This window comes from Ceratotherium simum, chromosome 19 (genome assembly GCF_057802395.1).
Source record: "Ceratotherium simum simum isolate JZ-2026a chromosome 19, ASM5780239v1, whole genome shotgun sequence".
Lineage (NCBI taxonomy): Eukaryota > Metazoa > Chordata > Mammalia > Perissodactyla > Rhinocerotidae > Ceratotherium > Ceratotherium simum.
This window is the reverse complement of record NC_141918.1, coordinates 29,491,238-29,512,654: the sequence shown is the minus strand read 5'-3', so window position 1 is coordinate 29,512,654 and position 21,417 is coordinate 29,491,238.

The following is a 21,417-nucleotide window of genomic DNA, read 5'->3' as shown; positions in this document are numbered from 1 at the left end:
GGTAGTACCTAATACCTTCTTCATACAATACAAGATCTTGACGAAGCTCGTGCTTTTAGAAAAGAGCAGAGAGAACTGTGGTTAAAACTTGCTAAAACGGTGCTTTCAAATTTAAGTGTGATTCCATATTCTTATCTTATTCTGTAAACAGTTCACAGCTATTCCTGGTATTTGCTCTAACTGAATACAGGTGAGCGCCCAGATAACTGGCATGATGTGGATTCAGTCTGCTCCTTGTTGGGGGGCTCCTAGGCGATCACAGGGTGGGTAGCCTTACCTGAAGATGCTCTTTCTTCCCTTCGCCTCACAATTAGTGTCTTCATGTCACTTCCTCACACTGGTCCAAGGCTCAGCCTCTGAGACAGAGCAGACCTGACTTACCAGACCTAACTTGGGACCCTAAGTAGTCTCCAGGTGCCTTGAGAAAGGTAAGACAGATTAATGATAAAAAAAGATTCTCTCAACGCCTTTCTCCCCTATCAGAACGGCCCGAGCCCCAAGGCCCTGGCCCCAATCCCCAGTACGGTTCCTGAGGCCAGTCAGCGGCTCTTCCCCACACTTTGGTGCACCAAGCGTGCTTCTAACAGATTTTTTTTTAACTGACAATTGAATGTGATATTTTGCAAAGCACTGTGGTTTTTCAAACTTTAATTTCGAGGAGTCTGGAAAATCTTTGTAGTCTCAGTTTTCCTTTCCACTCTATTTCTTCTCTTCTTGATTCACTTGATTTCCTTCTAAGCATTTTGGCTGTGGAGTTCCCCATTATTGTCCCTTGGAGTAATATCTGAAATATAAAACACAATCTTGTTGTTTGGAAAATTAAAAGAAAAGTGGAAGTGCAGGGAATGGGCCCCGAGGAGCTGTGGGAGAGAAGTGAGGTGGTGGTGCGTGCTGGGGAGAGACGGTAGTCCAGTCAGAATGGCAAATGATTCAATGTAATTTCAAGACTGGAAAAAAGTGGATTTTACCGTGCTAAATCAATTTAACTGTTCAAATGATTGTTGCTCCCCTGGTGTGTACAAAAACGTACGAAATGAAAGGAGACAGATTCATATAGACTTGAAGAGTTTTCAGAAACCAGTGTACCCGCAAAGTCTGTTTTGGTTTTGCGCAACGTTATGAATCCTAACTGACCAATTTTGCTGTCTGCAGAAACAAGACAGTGGGGCATGGTGGTCAAGAGGGGGCTCTGCCACTGACTCACCGTGTGACCTGGGGCAAGTCACGTTGCCTTGCCAAGTTTCAGTTTCCTCTTTTTTAATGGGGATTATTCACAATTGTGCTTACCATTTAGGGTTATTGTCAGGATTTAATGAAGTCCTGTGTGGAAAGCACTTATTAAAAAGTCTGTCATATGGTGAAGGCTCAATAAATGTTGTTATGAAACTCTACGTGAATAGAGTACTACAATCAAGCAGGCTTCAGTCTTTGGCAGAGTTGCATGAAAGCCATGCCAGAGAAGTCCCTGTGGGCCTTTTGCTCCATGTACCAAGCACAGCAGATCTCAACTGGGAGCGATTTCCTTCAGGGGACATTGTCAGTGTCTGGAGACATTTGTGGTTGTCATTCTGGTGTGTGAGGGGGAGTGCTACTGGCATCTAGTGGGTAGAGGCCAGAGAAGATGCTTAACATCCTACGCTGCACAGGATAGCCCCCACAACAAAGACTTATCTGGTCCAAAATGCCAGTCGTGCCAAGGTTTAGAAAACACTGACCTAGCACAGCCCATTTCACATCTTAGGACCAGGGGTTATGCTTTCCTTCATAGCTATAAAAAGAATTGTAAGTGAAGTCTCAAGAGAATAAAAGAAAAGTTTCAATTCCCTAAGGGTTATACTCCATTGGCAAAGAGTTGGGGCAGAATTAGGAAATGCTGATTTTAGCATGGTAGTTAATGCTGGAGACAGAACCCTGGTATTTATCCACTACTGTTCAGGGCTTGAGGTGAATTTGTGGGAGCCCAGAGGGCCCCGGGGAGAGTTAGACCAATGAAAGCGTGACTCACTTTGAAGAATTTAGTTTGGTGGCAAGAAAAAATTTTGATGTTAGCCTGGGTCCTGAGATTAAAGCACAGAAATGCTGAATCTAAGGGGAGTATCTTGATTGACAATTCCTTAGGCCTATTTAAAAATAAGTATAAAGCAGAATGGAGCCTTCCAGGAAGGCTTTTTTTTGTTAAGGAAGGTTGGCCCTGAGCTAACATCTGTTGCCAATCTTCCTCTTTTTGCTTGAGGAAGATTAGCCCTGAGCTAACACCTGTGCCAGTCTTCCTCTATTTTGTACGTGGGAGGCCACCACAGCATGGTGTGATGAGTGATGTAGGTCTGCTCCCAGGATCCGAACCCGAGAACCTGGGCTGCCAAAGTGGATCACGCTGAACTTAACCACTAAACCACCAGGCTGGCCCCAGGAAGGCTTGTTTTGATTCAAAAAAATTTACTAAATTTTGTGTGATTCTCCCAGACTTGCACAAATCAGATCCAAAGACTTTCTAGATTGTTGTTGACAATAGCCTCAAAGAGGAAACCGTATCTTTATGTCTTGACAATATCCTACCTTCAATTTGTGATCAAAACATGATAAGACAAGCAGAGAAACAGGCTGAGAAATGAGCTGGCGTCATGTGGTGTCGCTGATTGTCAGTGTGCGACCATCTTCCCTAGTCATCTCACAAGAAGCCGTTCAAGGGACAACGGACTGTTCCATCTCTATGAGATGCAAACCTATGTACTTCAGAGCCGCTCCTTGCTCTTCTCCAGCAGAGAGAAGACGAGGCAGCAACAGAACCTCTAGGGTGCAGGTTGGCAGGCAGCTGCGTAAGGGCCAATCCTAGGGCTAGTGGAAGGGAGGTTGAAGGATGGCATGCCTGACCAGAAAAGCAGAGTCGAAAAGCCCCAGTGAAATGGCACATGACCTTCCCATGCTAGACTTGAAAGGTCGGTGCACCCCTCAAACTGCCATTATGGCTTATTCCTGTTTATGAAAACCTCTCAAAAATTTTCTCAGATTTACATTTCTGTTGGGGCTTAACCAAGTGTATAACTTCTCCAGCGGCAATTTAAAGTTGCAAATATTTCAAAACGATGCAGAAGTGGAATAAGCCTCTTGGTTTTGGGAGGGGTGATGGTGGCATAAGGCACAGAGTGACCTTGCCACTTTGTGAGCAGAAGGCAGGTGTGAGCTTACAAAATAATGTTCCAGAATATCCACAGGAAGTGAATAAAGATTACCCTGTTGTCCCATTTGAATGTTATGCCATTGCTAGGAGTGCCAAAAAGTTTGATTATAGGGTCACCTTTGTTGCAAGAAGGGAACTTCAAGTGATCTTCATAACGTTGATAGAAGTGGGTTCGATAAAATATTTCAAAGCTAGAATGGTCCTCACAGCACTGACACATTTGGTCATAGAAGGAGCAAATGACTTTATGGTAAGCATTATATTTTGAAGAGCTCCCTAACTGACCATGATAAAATAATGACATCTACAAAACACTTAACTCTGGAGAGGCTTGGTGGAACCTGGAGATCTGTATGGTTGGAAAGAAGTCTCCTCGATGCCCACGTGAGTGAAAAGGGCAGCATGGAATAACACACGGTGGTAAAAAGAGCACTAGACAGGAACCCGAAGACCAGGCCAACTTCTTGCTTGCTGCCCTTATGATCTCAGGCATTCTCTGACCCCTTAGAGTTCAGCCTCATCAGCAAAATGAAGATGGATGCTGGCATCTGCTGTGTACCCTACCGGGCTGTGAACATTTGAGAAAGCTTCACGAATCTTTGACTAAACAACCAGTGTCTTACTGTTCTTGTCAAAAGATAATGAGAGTTAGAATCAAATTGTGTTTTATTAAGGAAATATGTTTATAACCAAATTACTTCCTGAGAACTTCATGTTTCCTGGCATGGTCTTTCATTTCTTTCTTAATATAAAATTTGTCAGGAAACCTATGTTTCACTGAGTAGAAAATTGCATAGCTAGTAAATATATTTTAAAATGTCTTATTTTACGGCCATCTCCTTTGGTCATCTAGATGTGGTTGTTTGCAGGGAGTCTTAGCCAGAGATCTTTTTAGTACAGGGGACAGACGCCCATCCAAGTTAGTTCAAATAAGAGAGACCTTGTTATAAAAACAAAAACAAAAGCAAAAAAAACAGTAGGCCATCTCGTTTGCATCCCAATCAACATAGAGCCACTCCTCACGCAACTGGCTTTGGGAAACCTTCAAAATCAAAATGGTGCTTTTTCTGTTTTTTGATGGCTTCATGGCTTATTTTTCTCTTATATGCATCACAAACCCACACACCACAAAACCAGCCTTGTCAATACCCCCAAGTCTATATGACCTTATTGGTCCAATACCCATGTACTATAGTTTCTGTGTCTTAATTTAATCTCTTTCCTTCTTCCTTCTTCTTCTTGCCTGGCATGTAGATGCAATGCTATTCTCTCCATATCAGCTTCCTTCTTAGCACTTAAAGCTCAGAGTACATGTCTATAGAATGACAGCAAATTTGGAAGTATACTTTTACAGACTACCTTTGGGTGAGTTACTTAACTTCTTTGTGCTTCAGTTTCCTCATCTGTAAAATGGGGATAATATTATTCCCAATCATAGTGCCTGGTCCATGATACTCAACATTAGCCATTATCATTATTCATTTTAGGGAGAGGTAAATTTATGAAACTCACCAAAAGTAGGCATAGGATGCATAATCCAAACACTGTATCAAGTTCTAAAATAACATGAAGTAAACACTGCATTGAGTTTGTCAGGTGAGTTTCCAGAGAAGATGACTTGACCTAGGTCTTGAAGGAAGTGATTGAAATGACTTGGTGAAGAGAGATGTTTTGGTTTTCAATTACTACGTAACAAACCATTCCAAAACTTAGGGCTTAAAACAACTATTATTTATTTACTTGCAATTCTGCAGTTTGGGCGGGGCTTGACAGAAATGGCCCATCTCTGCTCCACATGGCATCTACTGGCTGGACCCTCCAAGATGGCCTCCTTACTTATCTGCCTGGCACATCACGTGGGGCTGGCCAGGCACCCTCTTTCCATGTGGCCTTTCCATGTGGCTAGCCCGGGCATCCTATCATCATGATAGTCTCAAAGTGGTCAGACTTGTTACAATGTGGTCAGCTTCCCCAAAATGCAAAAGCAGAAGCTTCTAGACCTTCTTAGTGCCTGGGCTCAGAAGTCCCACATTTTATCAGTCAAAACAGTCACAAAGCCAGCCTAGCTTCGAGGGGAGGAGACTGCATAAGGCCATGAAGATCAGGAGGCGTGGTCCACTGTGGCCACAGATGAAAGAGACCATGACAGGAGGTTAACACAGAAGCTTAGGTGCAGGGGACAGTAAATGCAAAAACAAAGCTAACAAAAGCCCAGGATAGGCCATGATGAACGTGAGAATTACAAAAGAGACTGGCCTGGCTGTTGTTTTGAAGGGCAGGAATGGACTCTGAGGGTTTATTTGGATCTAAGGTAGTTCTATTGTATCCTCTATATTGATTCAAAGGTTCAAACTAGGAAGAAACAGAACCCCCTCCCCCAAGTGTCCCTGTCCCTGGAAGCTGTCATCTTTTGAGAATTTGACCAACTCCAGGTCAAATCCATTGAACACGTGTCAAGCTGTTAACCTGGTACACGTGCCGGCAGAGCCCAACAGTGACCAAGCCTCGGGGTTGGGCCTCTAATAAGTTCACTCCCATGCTCACTCTTCATCACTCTCCGTTAGCATTTTTTCCTCTCAATCTTTCCCTCTATTTCTACGTTTCCTGAAGCAGTAAACCCTTAATTTCATGTGGGCTGATTATTTTCCAAGTGGGTAGATCTGGAAATTTTCCTAAAGAATCAGCTTTTGGTTTGGTTGATGCTGAGTGTTGTTTGGGGAGCTGCTTTCTGCCCCCCGGTTGGGGGTGGGGTTGCTATAGAGAGAGTCTGTGGTTGGTGCAGGGCCAGCGCAAGGGCACTCATTGTGGTTGCTTAGCTGGAGCTTGCAATTCATGCACCAGTGTGTCTCTCTCCTGCCCCAGAAACACAGAGCTCGGGCTTCCTTCTAAAGTTACCTCTCTTCCCTAGAAGGCTGGCGGAGCCCCAGGAACCACAGAGAAGGTGTCAGGAATAGTGCTAAGCAGGCACGTGCCCTGTGGTTACAGCTGAGAGATGGTCAAAGCCTCTTCCATTCACCAAGGCTGACTCTCCCTTAGCCCCCATCTCCCCCTTAGCCCCCATCTCCCCATCTGCGGTCATCTCTGCCTCCTCACTCCTCTCCTGCCACTTAGCTCTCCCGAGATTACACCTTCCCCTGACTTTTTCATTCTCATCTCCAAACTTCTCTATGGTGCCTTCAGAATGTGAGATTTTTAAAAAATGCACACAACTTCATTTTAAAGCAGCATTGGCCTCAGGGTTCATTAATTAAGATATCACATTTAGCTAGAATGTTAACTCAGTCTTGGTGGAATCCTCACTGCCTGGCACAGAGCCTGTGCAGAGTAGGAGCTCAGCCATTAGTGGCTGAACGAGGTATGAAGAGCTAAGGAATCACACCCCTGCTTGGATTTAATGTTTTGTTTCCCATGTTTGTCCCTTCAGACTCTTGTCCCGTCACAGACCGTATTGAGGGGAATCAAGAGATGAGTTTCTTAGAAACAGCGCTGTCAACGGTCTCCCTCCCGCCCTGCCTCTGCCAACAGAGGTGAGGCTGTAAACAGCTCTCCTCAGGAAACTGGCAGTTGGAAAATAGAAAACCAATTAGGGAGCTGTGAAGTGGCTCAGGAGAGCGTTATCAGAGAGCCTGGAGGGAGAGCACGTGCATCTCGGACAAGAACGTTTAACACGCAACCTTTAGGAAGACAGCTTTGATTGTAAATAGTCAGCCTCCCAGTTTAATCATTCAGTAATGACTGAACTTCTTTGGATGTATCTTCTTGTGCCTTGTGCTTTTAAGATTGCTGGACTAAGGGGATTTATCAAGGGGAAAGTCTAGATAGTTCTTCAGGGAGATGTTTTATGAGATATTCTTCTGCCTTATATATTAATCTGCTCAGGCTGCCATAACAAAATACCACAGACTGAGTGGCTTAAACAACAGAAATGTATTTTCTCATAGTTCTGGAGGCTAGAAGTCTGAGATCAATGTACCGACAGGGTTGGGTCCTTCTGAGGCCTCTCTCCTTACAGATGGCTGCCCTCTTGCTGTGTCCTCATGTGGTTGTCCCTCTGTGCATGCCCCCCGGTATCTCTTCCTTTTTATGACACCAGCTGTATTGTATTAGAGCCCACCCATATGACCTCATTTAATCTTAATTACCTCGTCAGGGGCCCTGTATCCAAATACAGTCACATTCTGGGCCCGCCCGGTGGCAGAAGCGGTTAAGTGCATGTGCTCCGCTGCGGCGGCCAGGGGTTCACAGGTTCGGATCCCGGGTGCGCACCGACGCACCGCTTGTCAGGCCATGCTGTGGCGGTGTCCCATATAAAGTGGAGGAAGATGAGCAAGGATGTTAGCCCAGGGCCAGCCTTCCTCAGCAAAAAGAGGAGGATTGGCAGATGTTAGCTCAGGGACGATCTTCCTCACAAAAATAAAAATAATAAATTAATAAATAAATAAATACAGTCACATTCTGAAGTACTGTGGGTTAGGACTTCAACACGTGAATTTTGAGGGGGACGTAACTCTGTCCATTACACCTTGTTTGCTTGTGGAGGTGAAGAGTAAAAGAATATGCCACCCTAAAACATGCCACTTTGGCATAAGGATTATTTTGAGTTAAAGGCACTTGAAAAACAGCAGATGGGAGAAGGTTGCTGTGACCTCTCCTTTTTTTCCTAAAAGGAGAAGACAAAACTCCTATGTGAAAGATGCCCTCCCTATACCAGGAGGAAAGAAACATTCTTATCACCTGAGATGGGGAGTGAAGGCTGAGACCTGAGATCTGTACAAACAGATCTTGTAAAATAACCTTTACCTTCTTTTAGTCTCCTGGTACATTATAGTTACTTTTCCACAATTACGACTTTTGTTCAACCTAGTATATAAGTTAGACACTTAGGCCTAACTGCTTTTTGGGTCTTCATTTTCCTGTGAGGGCTCCTATATACATGTAAAAATATTAAATAAAATTTGTATGTTTTTCTCCTGTTCATCTGTCTTATATCAACTTAATTCTCAGGCTGTGAGATAATAGAAAATAGATATTGGTCTCTGCCCCCAGTTTCTGGCACACAGCTCCTAAAACCCTTGTAATTTCCTAAGTGATAAGAGCACTAAAAGCATCTCTTGTTTTAATATGGGTCTTTGACTTTTGTTTCTGACACAGGGGTCTTGAAACCCTTGTAACTTCCTGGGTGATAGGAGTGTCTTTTGTTCTAATGAGGTGACTCTAGGCTCCTTGATGAGAGCTAGTCACCAGAAAGACCAAGTCATAATTAGAAGCTTGGAATTTTCAGCCCCACCTCCCACTCTCTTGAGAAGAGAGAAGGGCTGAAAATGGAGTTAATGATCAATCATGCCTATGTGATAAAGTCTCCATAAAATCCCAGAAGTACTGGGTTTGGAGTGCTTCCAGGTTGGTGAACACATGGAGGTGCTGGGAGAGTGGTGCGCCTAGAGAGGGCGTGGAAGCTCCGTACCCCTTCCCATATACCTTGCCCTATGCATCTCTTCCATCTGGATGTTAATCTTTATCCTTTATCATATCCTTTTATAATAAACCGGTAAACGTAAGTAAACCCTTTTCCTGAGTTCTGTGAGCCGCTCTAGCAAATTAATCAAACCTAAGGACAGAGTCGTTGGAACTTCCAATCTATAGCCGGTTGTCAGAAGCACGGGTGACAACCTGGGCTTGCAACTGGACTGGCATCTGAAGTGTGTGTGGGGGGTGGAGTCTTGTGGGACTGAGTGCTTACCCTGAGAAATCTGATGCTATCTCTGGATAGATAGTGTCAGAATTGAGTTAAATTGTAGGACACGCAGCTGATGCCACAGAGACTTGCTTGTTGTTGTTAGAAGTGAAGCTAGAAGTTACAAGTGTCCTTCCCTTCACAGGAAGGAAAAAATTGAGCTTTTCCATTTAAACAGGCCCAGCTGGAGACTGTAAGAGGGTAGAGGGCAAGTCTTGCCTTCTCTACAGAGGCTTGCTAAATACTTTGTGTTTGTTGAAAAACAATATCCTCTCTCCCCCTCACCCACTCTTTCTGCCAGTTCCTAGGGTTGTCGAAACAGGAATGGGCTATAAAGAGGTGAGGGGATTATACAGGGAGTTTCAAGAGGGACTATGTGAGTATGGATGCCATTCCACGGGTCCTTGGCCCTATCTCTGCTTTGCCTCTGTCTCCTTTGAGATCATTTTTCCTTGTTCTACTTTTCAGAAGCAAAAGAAATTAGATTTCATAATCATTTGACAGGAGGAGAGGAGGTGCAAGAAAACACACGCATCGTTACTTTAAATACTTGTTGTGCCTTCCTGGGCACCTAGCCTCTCTTTCAATTGATGAGTTCTGGATCCCCAAACTGGCTTGATTCTGGAAACTGGGCAAGGCATTCTGACTTTTCATTGGGATGACTGTCTTTACCCTCCATCCTGGATTTCTTTGGTTTTTACAGTTTGAGTAATACCCTTTTTGGCTACTCATGTGTTTTCCCCGAGGAACACTACATTCATGAACCATCTCCATCACTCTAAGTAGGTCAGGCCACTTGGCTGCCACTCCATCCCTACCATTCATTATAATAATTGCATCCACCTGGCTTCTGATGGTTAAGTACTACCACCTGGCCTCTATAGGGGCGTGTCCTATCATGCTCATTGCTATCAGTGAGCCCTGTTCTGTAAAAACAGAACTTCATCCCTGGCTTACAGAGGAGAGCTGTCACTGAATCCTTAGAGCTGTTGGTACCCCTCTCACCAGCACATTCCTTATTGCCTTGGCGGCTCGTGTATTCTCTGGACCCTCCTATGGAGCACAGTCATCTAGCCTTACAAAGTATATCCACTCTAGCATGCCCACTTCTCTGAGCCTTTTACTCCCTCTTCTGCCATCTGCCAGGGCAATTCTGGCATTTCAACCTCACTTAATGTGGATCATTGCTTTTTCCTTGCTTCTTGGGGCCGTCCTAACAGCATGCTTTCTCCATCTCTTGTGGTTCTTGCCAGACAGTTGAATCCTATATTCCAGGATAGTGCTCCCAATAAACACTTCCTTTTCCAAAATAATGCTTTGCCTGCTTTGATGCAACACACTCTGAGTCCTGTCCCATGGGTTCTCTCCCAGCTCCTGCCAGTATCTGCAGGCTAGGTTCTGCAGCTCCTCTGGTACATGGCCCCTTGCCTCTTCAGCTGAGTTATGTTGTACCTTAAGCATAGTGATTGGCCTAGTGGCCATGATACGAAGTTCAGGCAGATCTGAGGGGGCACGTGCTGTTTTGTAGGGGACCGGCCTCTGCATTGTCTTCAAGAAGATGGGAGTACTAGCCCACAATCGGGAGGGATGGGCCTGTTCTGCACGTGCCTCAATCCAGATGTCCCCATCCTATTGTCAGGCTCTTCTTTTTCAACCAGGGCCCTGACCTGGGCATAGCGAACCTACCTCATTTGAGAGATTAACTTTTTTGCAGCTCTGCTACCCTTATGATTAAGTCCTGAGCCTGGTCCTCTGCTTTCTCTGCGCTTCTGCTGCAGAAGAAAAGAGATTCTTTATATGCTACCAAGGAGGCTTTCCGGCTTTCACACTTTTTAAAGTTGGTTAATCACTCTTAGTCTTTTCCCAATGCATCAGTTGAGCTTAGCCACAGCCAACTTTACTATCCTTTTAGTTACTATTTTCCCCATATTGCTCACATGCATTTGCTACCACCAGTGAAAGTTTAACAATTGCACTGTTACCTTGTGCTGTCTGTGCTGCCCCTTCCACTAGCAATGGGGTTCTCTTCACCCCCATCACGGCAGGTGGTCTAGCTCCAAACTTCCATCTTAGCACCTGCTTTCTCAGACCATTTCTGGTATCTCCTGTCGCAGGTTGGGTTCCTAAGACTTGGAGAAGAGGTTGGCAGGCAGGAGGTTTATTAGGAAGTACTCTTGGGAACAATACTGTGGGAGAGAAGAAATCAGAGAAGGAAGATTGGGCAGAGGGAGAATTTGGCCGTGACAAAGGCCTTAGCTGAGTCCATAGGGAGCACCAAACCTGGGCTGGCCCTTGAGAATTGTCCCAAGTTGCAGTGAGGGCCTTTCACCTCCATGTTGAACAGTCATTGAATGGTGGCTGCTCTGGGAAGGGATCTAGATTGACCATGAGTGAGGCAACTCTCAGAAGCTGAAGTAATGCCCAAGTTGGCTGACAGCGGAGGGGCATCTGCTAGCAGCACTTCCAGAGGATGGAGGGGAAATCTTTCCATACAGAAGAGGGAGCGAGGTGGCTCATCACACATCCATGCAGCAAATTTGTAATAATGTAAACAGTAAACCTTGATCTAATCAAAAATTATGCTATACTTGAGAGAAAAAACCTATATGTTTGTGTGTATTTGTGTATGAGGTTGAGGAATGTAAAAGAGAAAATCCTCTTTATACATGCTGGGAAGACAACAGATTAGATCTAAAATTTTGTTTAAAACAATTAAAAAAACTATGAAATAGGCTGCACAGATGTTGTCATTTACTCAGGTATTCCTGTCTTCCCCTTATTGAGGGCGTGGCTTTGACTACCCACCAGGATAATGTTATATTTCTAAAAATTTTTTTCCAAGAATTTTTTAATAATAAAGAAAGGCATTTTGCAGCTAGTTTTTAAAATTTTGTTCTGCAGAACAGAAAGCTAAACCACCAGTTCAGTTCTGGACTGGCAACCTTCGTATCAGTGAAGACAGAAAGAATTAAACAAATCTGATATATTCAGAAGGGATTGCTTGCCTCTTTCTTAACAAAGAATGATAATGGGCAATTTAAAATTGTTTGACGTCTTTCAAATTGCTTTCACATCTTCAGTTCTCCCAGTAATCCTCCAGTGTCAGCAGAGCAGATATATTATCCCCATTCGATGGATGAGGAAATTGAGGCTCAGAGGGTCTGTGTTTTACCAATGAAATCAGTATATAAATACTGGACAATAAATTTAATTAACAATAGATTTACTTTATGTTTCAATTGGTTGTCCTGAATTTTAAAACAACTGCTGATAAAAAGAAATTGTTTCAATGTTAAATTGTATTACGTGGCAGATTTTTTTCTACCCAGGGGTTTTCTAGAGTCGTCTTTGGCAGATAAAGTTGTTCTAGAATAATTTCATCAGGCTTCAAGAACATCATGGCAATACCCAGAAAAACTCACTCTGCCTTTTAAGAGATCTAAATTGTCTGAGCTGTCAAACAGCAAATGGTGGAATTAGGCAATTGCATTCCTACCAGCAAATGAGATATAATTTGTGTTGGAGGTTGTTGGGTGTAAGTTTAGAAATTGTCAAGTGAGACGGAAGTGTGTGGGTAGGCAGAGGAGGCTCCCAAGATGTAGCAGGTTCTTAACAGTGGTAGTCGCACACTGTGCCATATATGCTGGGATACTGGGGAGAATGTTGGAGAAGATCTTAGTTCCACTCTGTGAAGCACTCTTCTATTTAGAATTCTTTGGACCTTGTCATTTAGTCCATTTATATTTCTACATGGAATGACCACAGACTACTTTGGCCCTTCACTTTTGCTGTAATCCAATGTGCCCCCTTTTTAAAGCCTTCTTTAAATAATATAAAATTCCATCTGAATAAGTACCTACTAAGTGCATTGTATCAGGTCCTCATTGCTTACTAAACACTTAAAGCAGAGTGCTGAATTCTAACCTTCTAGACAAGAGTTTACTGCACTGAAGCCTGAAATTACTGCCTATAGCCCTTCTGCAGCTCTTATATAAGAAATGAAAATAAATTTGTGACAGGGGTGGGAGGTAGGGAAGATGCATGTATTTTAATAAATTTTAGGCTTTGGTTTTTATAATAAATTATTTGCTTTATTTTTATATTAGTTAATTCATATATATTGTGCAAAATTCAATGGTACAAAAGTCATCAGTGAAAACAGTCTCTTCTCACCCCTGTCCCAGAGCTACTAGTTTGTGTCTCCAGAGGAAACCAATTCCTTATGACATCTTTCCAGAGATAATCTCTACACGCACAGGCCTATACATAGATTCTGCACAAATGGCAGCTTACTATTATTTCTTACACACATACTCCTTCTGCAATCCATATCAGAACATAATAGTGCTACAAATTTTCTTTCCCAGTGGCTAAATAGCATTAAATTGAATGGATATATCATAGTGTATTTAATCATTAAAGGGCATTCAGAGTGTTTCCAATCTTTTGCTATTATAAGCAATGCTGTAATATAGTTTTCTTTTATGTTCACATCTTTGCTACACTTGGAATTTATTTTGGAGTAAGGAGTGAAGTAGGGATACAAATTTATTTCTTTTCTAGATGGCTACCAAGTCTTAACACGATTTGTTGAATAATTCCTCTTTACTACTGATTTGAAATGTCTCCTTTATCACATGCAAAATTTGTATAGGTGTTGGAGTAAGTTTCTCGAATTTCTATTCTTTTTATTTGTATCTCTGTATTCAAAGTTTTAATTATTATAGCCTTGTAATGTATTTTAACATCTTATAGGACTGTTTCCCCTTATTATTGTTATTATTCTTTTTCAGAATTTTCTTGCCTTTTACTTCTTGTTTATTTTTTCATATGGCCTATGGGAAATAGCTCCAGATTGTCTATTTCATCCCAAATTTCTTTTTTTTTTTTTTAAAGATTTTATTTATTTATTTATTTTCCCCCTAAAGCCCCAGTGGATAGTTGTATGTCATAGCTGCACATCCTTCTAGTTGCTGTATGTGGGACGCGGCCTCAGCATGGCGGGAGAAGCAGTGTGTTGGTGCGTGCCCAGGATCCGAACCCGGGCCGCCAGCAGCGGAGTGCAAGCACTTAACCGTTAAGCCATGGGGCCGGCCCTCATCCCAAATTTCAAGTGACTATTGAGGACTTGAAATATGACTAATGTCACCAATGAGCCAAATTTTAAATTTTATTTAATTTTAATTAAAATTTAAATAGTTACATGTGGCTATTGGCTACTGTGTTGGACAGTGCAGTTCTAACAGATTCTTGCTAGTATATAGAAAGATTATTGATTTCTGAACATTAATTTTGGGCCCAGCCACCTTACTCAATTCTTCTGTTATTTAGAATAATTTTTCAGTTGATCTCTTTAGGTTTTCCAGGTATGCAATTATATAATCTGCAAGTGATAATTTTACCTCTTTCCTTCCAATTAATATAACTTCTATTTATCTTTTAGTTTTATGGAAACAGTGATACATTGACAATTTCATGATATTAATTCACTCAACAAACATTAATTGTCTTCTAAATATTACGTCTTGGAGGATACAAAATAATGACATATTTGTTGCCTTCAAGAATTTGTAGGATGTTGGATGGGACTATCTCATAGAGAAGTACAATGCAGTATAATAAAACTCATGATGGAGATATGCAAAAGTTTTGAGAGGGAAATGGCATAAAAGTGCCTTAAGTGGTGTGTGTGTGTGCGCGTGCGCGTGCAGGCAGGGGGAAGGCTTTTGGAAAGGGAATGCCTGGGCCAAGTTTTAAAGAATCAGTTACAATTAATCAAATGAAAGGTGCCAGAGGACATACGGCTTTCAGACTAAGAAGATAGTAACTTATCTATAAAGTAAATATTTTAGTATTATTTTTCTTTTTGACTTATTAAAAATGTTTATTCTTTAGATATGGTTATAGGCATTTGCTCAAATATCTATACAACATATTGATCAGCGATATTTTGAAACTCCATTTATGTTTGGAAAGTCTGAGGGTTTTCATAAAAACAATGCATGACAAAAATAAAAGTGTTATTTTCGACTAATACTTAAGTTGCCTGCCTATAATTGCGGCAGTACAATTTAGCTGGTAAACTAATTCCAATTCCAAAGTTAATTTTATAGTAGTCCTAGTTTCTTTGCTAGTAATTATTTCATACTGGCAATTCATTAAGCCTCAAAATGTATAATCCTTTCCTAATGCAAGTACTCTCATATCAGGAGGTTTTATGTTCCATACAGAGCCAAAGGGATAAACTTAAATTTCTTTTGAAACTCTTAGCTAAATTGTTTCTTCTAGAAATGTTGAAATTCTAATTAATCATTATCAAGCAAAAAAATAAATAACGTGTATTGAAACTCTGTGATGCACAATGCTACTCCTTTCTCTCTCTCTAATATTATCTGGGTTATGATATAAAGCTCCAGTATTATAAAAGCTCTAGGTCAAGACAGCAACTTGCCAAATGATCAATTTATCAAATTATATATACCCACTTTGTTTATATTAATTGCTTATAGTTTATACCGATTTATATTTTGCTGAGGCCTCAATGGTCAGTGTATTTGGAGAATGGGCACAACATTAATGTTAAGAGTTTTGTAAATGTCCACTAAATAGAAGCATAAAAAGCCATGGAATAGATTGAAAATGGTAAATATGTATCAAATTTGGTGAATTAATCTCACCTTTCTTTATAGTGATCTTTCTGGGCTGTATTGAAGCTTTTGCCCAGTAATGAAAACTGGGCCTTTTTCCTCTGTAAATTGTTACCTATTCAATATAACTAAAAAAATATTCCTTGTATTTTTTTTTTTTTATGGAAATGTTAATTTGCCAGGGATTTCACCCTTTGGACACTGGCACACTTCTGGAGCATTCAACTTCTATATACAAATGGTGAGCTTACCCTAAAATGTAGCTGAAGTTGTTATGCATATGAGAAGAGTGAGTAGAACATAAATGTGAAATTGCTTCAGGCCCAATTTCTTCATGCTCTGCCTGAAACCTTTCCTTTATCTCCCATTTAAGAAAGCAGACCAGTGAATTAAGAGTGGGAAGGACACCGACTGGTGTATTGGTTGGGATAGGCTATTATGCTTCATTAACATTCTACCCAAAATTTCAATGGCTTGAAACAACAGAAGTTTTAAAGTTTTATTTCTTGCTCATGTTACTCATCTACTGGATTGACAGAGGAGATCTGCTAAGCTTAGTCACTCAGGGGCTCAGGCTGATAGAGCAGTCACCATTTTGAACATTGCTGGAGAGAAAAGAAATCTCTGGAGAGATTCCATCCAGCAAACTCTGGCTCAGACACATGACACTTCCACTCACAATGCATTGGCTGGAACTAGGCATATGATCCCACCTAACTACAAGAGGGTCTGAGGGGAGAGAACTGGAAATATTTGACAAACAACACTCATGATTACCACCATGGTTGTATTGAAAAATGTGTTGAAAGAGCAGTTTTGGCAAGAGCAGAGATGACCTCAGCAGAAATGGAAACAATGCAAACAGTGCTGGATCACAGTGTTGGCTGTTCTGTGATTATTCACATTTCCCCTCCGTAAAACTGTTTTCCAATTCAATTCAATTCAACTCAGTTCAACTTAATGCAATAAACATTTAATAAATGCCATAGGGCGCAAGATACCTGGTTAAACAAGGGTGGGCAGAAGCAAAACTGTAGGTGTCACTATTTTTTTGAATGCTACACTCCGGCTATTTTGGGGCCTGCCTTAAGAAAAACTAACAAAGCTTTGACAATGAGCCAAAATCAGACCTAACTGTATACAAGAATTTAGACTATAATAATGGTGTGGACAGACACTGAGTTAATTGTTCTTTTTTGTATGTGTGTGTGAGAAAGATTGGCCCTGAGCTAACACCTGTTGCCAATCCTCCTCTTTTTGCTGAGGAAGATTGGCCCTGGGCTAACATCCATGCCCATCTTCCTCTACTTTATATGGGACGCCACCACAGCATGGCTTAACAAGCAGTGCAAAGGTCCACCCCTGGGATCCGAACCTACAAACCCTGGGCTGCCAAAGTGGAGCTCGTGAACTTAACCGCTACGCCACTGGGATGGCATGTTCTTTTTGTTTAAAAAAGTTAGATCCCTTCCTCATACCACTTACTAAAATATATTATAGATAAATTTGACATATGAGACCAAAGGTAAAAGTGACAAAAGCAAAAATAGATAAATTAGATTTCATAAAAATAAAAAACTTTACTGCTTATAAGAAAACCATTAAGAAAGTGAAAAGACAACTCACCACATGGGAGAAAATATTTGCAAATCATGTATCCGATAAGAGGCTTGTATCCAAGTTTTTTTTCAGAAAACCTCTTAAACTCAACAATAAAAAGACAACCCAATTTAAAAATGAGCAAAGGATCTGAATAGAAATTTCTCCAAAAATATATATATAATTGGCCAGTAAGCACATGAAAAGATAATACCATTAGTCATTATAGAAATGCAAATCAAAACCACAAGGAGATACCAGTTCACACCCACTAGGATAACTACAATAAAAAATATAGATAATAACAAGTGTTGGCAACGATGTGGGAAAATTGGAACCCTCATACATTGCTGGTGGGAATGTAAAATGGTACAGTCACTTTAGAAAACAGTTTGGCAATTCCTCAAAAAGTTAAAAATAAGAGTTACCATATGACCCATCAATTCCACACCTAGATATATATTCAAGCAAAATGAAAACTTGTTCACAAAAACACTTGTACCTGAATATTCATAGCAGCATTATTCATTCCAAAAGTGTAAACGATCCAAATGTCCAACAACCGATAAACAAAATGTGATATATCTACACATTAGAATATTATTCTGCCATAAAAAGCACTGCTTCAGCATGTATGAACCTTGAAAACATTATGCTAAGTGAAAGAAGCCAGACACAAATGGTCACATACTGTATGATTCCTTTTATATGAAATGTCCAAAGGAGGCAAATCGATAGAGACAGAAAGTAAATTAGTGGTTGCCAGAGGCTAGGAGGAGAGTGGAATGGAGATTAACTGCTAATGGGTGTGGGGCCTCTTTGTGGGATAATGAAAAAGTTCTGGAATCTAGTGGTGATGGCTGCACAACTGTGTGATACCAATTTTATTAGTAAAATACATATGTCTACATATGTATATACCTATACATACATCTAGAAGGTGAGATAAAAAGTGATGCTTTTCTGTTGTTTCTCCCCTCCTCCACAGAGAACATGCATTACCTTTGTAACTTGAAAAAGAAAACCTCTTAAAATCAGTTTAAATTAACTTCAAAAGCTGAGATCTTGCATTTCTCTAATAATCTTTTAAGTGACCCAACGCAGGTTACATTCATATGAAATTCTAGAATAAGCAAAACTAAATTGTGTTGGGGAAAAAAATCAGAAGAATGGTTTCCTCTGGAGGGATGGGATCAGCGATTGACTAGGAAAGGGCTTGAGGAAATTTTCTGGGGTGACAGAAATTGTAGCAATGGCATATATGTCGATAGAGGTTCAGGTTTCACAGGTTTATGCATTTGTCAAAACTCAGGGAACGTACACTTAAGATTTGTGTGTTTCATTGTATATAAGTTTTACATTAAAAAAAACATAAGCAAACATTGAACTCAAGTTAATGATAGGTATGCTTAAGCATTTAGGGTAAAGAGCACTTTGAGACATATATTTTAAGGGTAGATTAATGGATGAATAGAGATAATATAGAGGGATAGCTATGTGATAAATATAGTACAATGTCAATGATAGAATATAGGTGGTGGGTATGTGGGTGTTCACTGCTTGATATTTGAAAATTTTCATCATAAAACTGGGGGAAGAAGGGAACCAATGTAAAGACTTCACTACCTATCCTTCTGACGCCAAAAACTCCATCTTACTTACTTGCCTCTTCTCCCACTACCTGTCAGGTATTTTTACTTGATTGTGGAATTCATCTTCAGCCCCTACAAATCATTCTTGCTTTCCTTGTTTTTGTTAAGGGTAACATCACTCTTCTAGTTGTGAGCATTTCTCAGGATAAAAATCACATTTCTTTCCCTCCTTTCTCCCACACCCTCTAAGCTCCAAATTCTTCTAATTTTACTTTATAAAATCTCACTTCTTTTCTCATTAGCACCACCTTCATTCTGCACCAATTACCTGCATCCTATTGGCCATTTCCATGGAGAAATAGACTGCTATAGCTAAGAAAATAATTTGTATGTAATTTGATGCTCTAGATCTTTTTTACATGCTTGCTGTAGAATGGTTCTGATAGAATATTGTATTAGAATTCACTTGGTTATTGTTAAGTCTTAAGACTGAATTCTATTTAGCTTGTATGTTAACAACTTGAAACCAGTTTGGAATGATTTAGATGCATACATCCCTATCACAGAAAACAGAAAGATAAGAATTCTTTACCAAGATCGGCCTGTATAGACAACTGGTCCTGCTAAATGAACTATGCTAAAATTGTCAATTTTCATCTTGGCAGATATCTGACACCAATTCTATCATATTATTCTGCCAGTCCATTTTGCAACTAATTTATCTTGGAAGATTCACCAAGGAGTGAAATTGCTTACCATTAGGTGCCCCAAGGGTGGGTACTCCATTAACTTTTTTTTTTCCTGATAGTTATACTAGCTGGCCAACCTTAAAATTTTCCCATGTCAAAATAATTGCAGCTAAGATGTAGTATTTTGGGGCCTCAATTATCTATGTATCTATACGTTGGAATGGAACTGAGTTTTATGAGGAAGAACTCGGCTCTGTCAAAAGCATTTTCCCCGCTGGAATATGGGGTAGCCATATTTTGGAAGGCTTCATTCTTAAAAGAACATGTCAGTCCTGCTCTTCATTTGGTTGGCAGAGCGCAGGGGCCTTTTGAAGATCTCCAGGTCTTTGAACCCTGTGTTAGCCAATTCTTTATCAAAAGCTTATGGAGGTTGCTTTAAAAATATTCAATCCATCAGTTCTTCCAGATATTCTAAACTTTATCCTCAGAGGAAGCCAGATCATCAGGGAGCTATATAACTGGTCTAAGCATAAGTTTTCAGGAAATCGATTTGGCCCAATGCCATTAGTTTACTGTCTATCTATAGTACCTATAAGAAAAGGACTTAAATTCATGATTGTATACATTGATTTACAACTACAAATTATTGAGTGCTTATTCTGTCAGGCATCACGTGAGGCGCTTTCAGTGTATCATTTAAATTGAATCTTCCCAACCATCCCTCGGAGTAATTATTATCTCCATTTTACAGAGCAGGATACTGAAGCTCAGACAGGTTACACAGCTCGTAAATGTCTGTAATAGGATTCAAACCTAGGTTTATCTGATTTTTTAAATGTGGTGGTCTTACCCACCAGGAAAGCTACTGAGAAATTTCTCACTATATGACACCATAGAGCCTTAGGCATCTGTATAAAGACCTGGACAAGCATTTTTACTTTTAATCTTATTCCTGGTTTTATCCTTTTTGTCTACTTGTATCACTTCACTGATTTCCTCAACTATTTACTTTTATACTATAGCAATAATATATTTTTAATAAACTGCCTAAAATCTTTTTGGATTTATATTCCATTGAACTATAAAGAAAAAGAAATTAAAAAGTCCCTCTGAAATCCTATAATAATTACTTTTATTTAATGTTGGCTGGGTTTTTCTCGTGTTATTTGCCTTTATTAAATTTTCAAGTTTATGTCCTAGAGTACACACTGGTTAAGTTATGAAATAACTGAGGAAAACCTTCTATTTTAAACTGTCCTCTGGTGCTTCTAAACACAATGAATAAATTTTACCCTAGGCTTGCACAGCCAATACACATTTAGTCTAGGTATAGACAATCAGATGTTTGAGGAAAGGGAGGGAGATTAAAAGTAGTTAATGAATGAAAAGTTAATAGTAGAAGCTATTGTGAAAATTCCACTAGTTTGCTCCCCTGCTTTCACTGGAACAGGGTGTTAACATAGTTTGCAGAATCCCTGAGGTCTACTCATTGGTGCCCTGTAACCAGATATCTTTTCAATGTCCTTCAGATTCTGTTCTAAAATCCTAAAGGTAGTTCTTGTCTACATTAGGAGGTACAGGTAATTTCTTAATAGGAGTCACCATTCTCTGTCATTTTTAGAGGCTCTTCTTCTGTACCATGCTGTCTTTTCTAGATGGCCCAAGGTCCTCTGTGTTCCTGACAACCTGGTGTCAAATAGCCAAAGAGAACATTCTGCCTCCCTGGTTTCAAGTGATATTCTTGGTAACGCTAAGTGTGGGCCAACATGGAACACTGACTTTCCCACTTGCTCCCTTGGCTCTGTGTGGTGTCAGGGTGCCAAGTCGTGTGACTTCATCACATTTTTTCACTCTAGCAATGCTTTTGTTGTTGACTCTAACTTTTGCTTTGTTTTGCTGCGTCTTAGCGAGGAACTCATCTTATAGCTGTAGCCACCTTCGCCTTTTAGAGGTGCTGTGCTGTAGCAGCTCTGCTGCT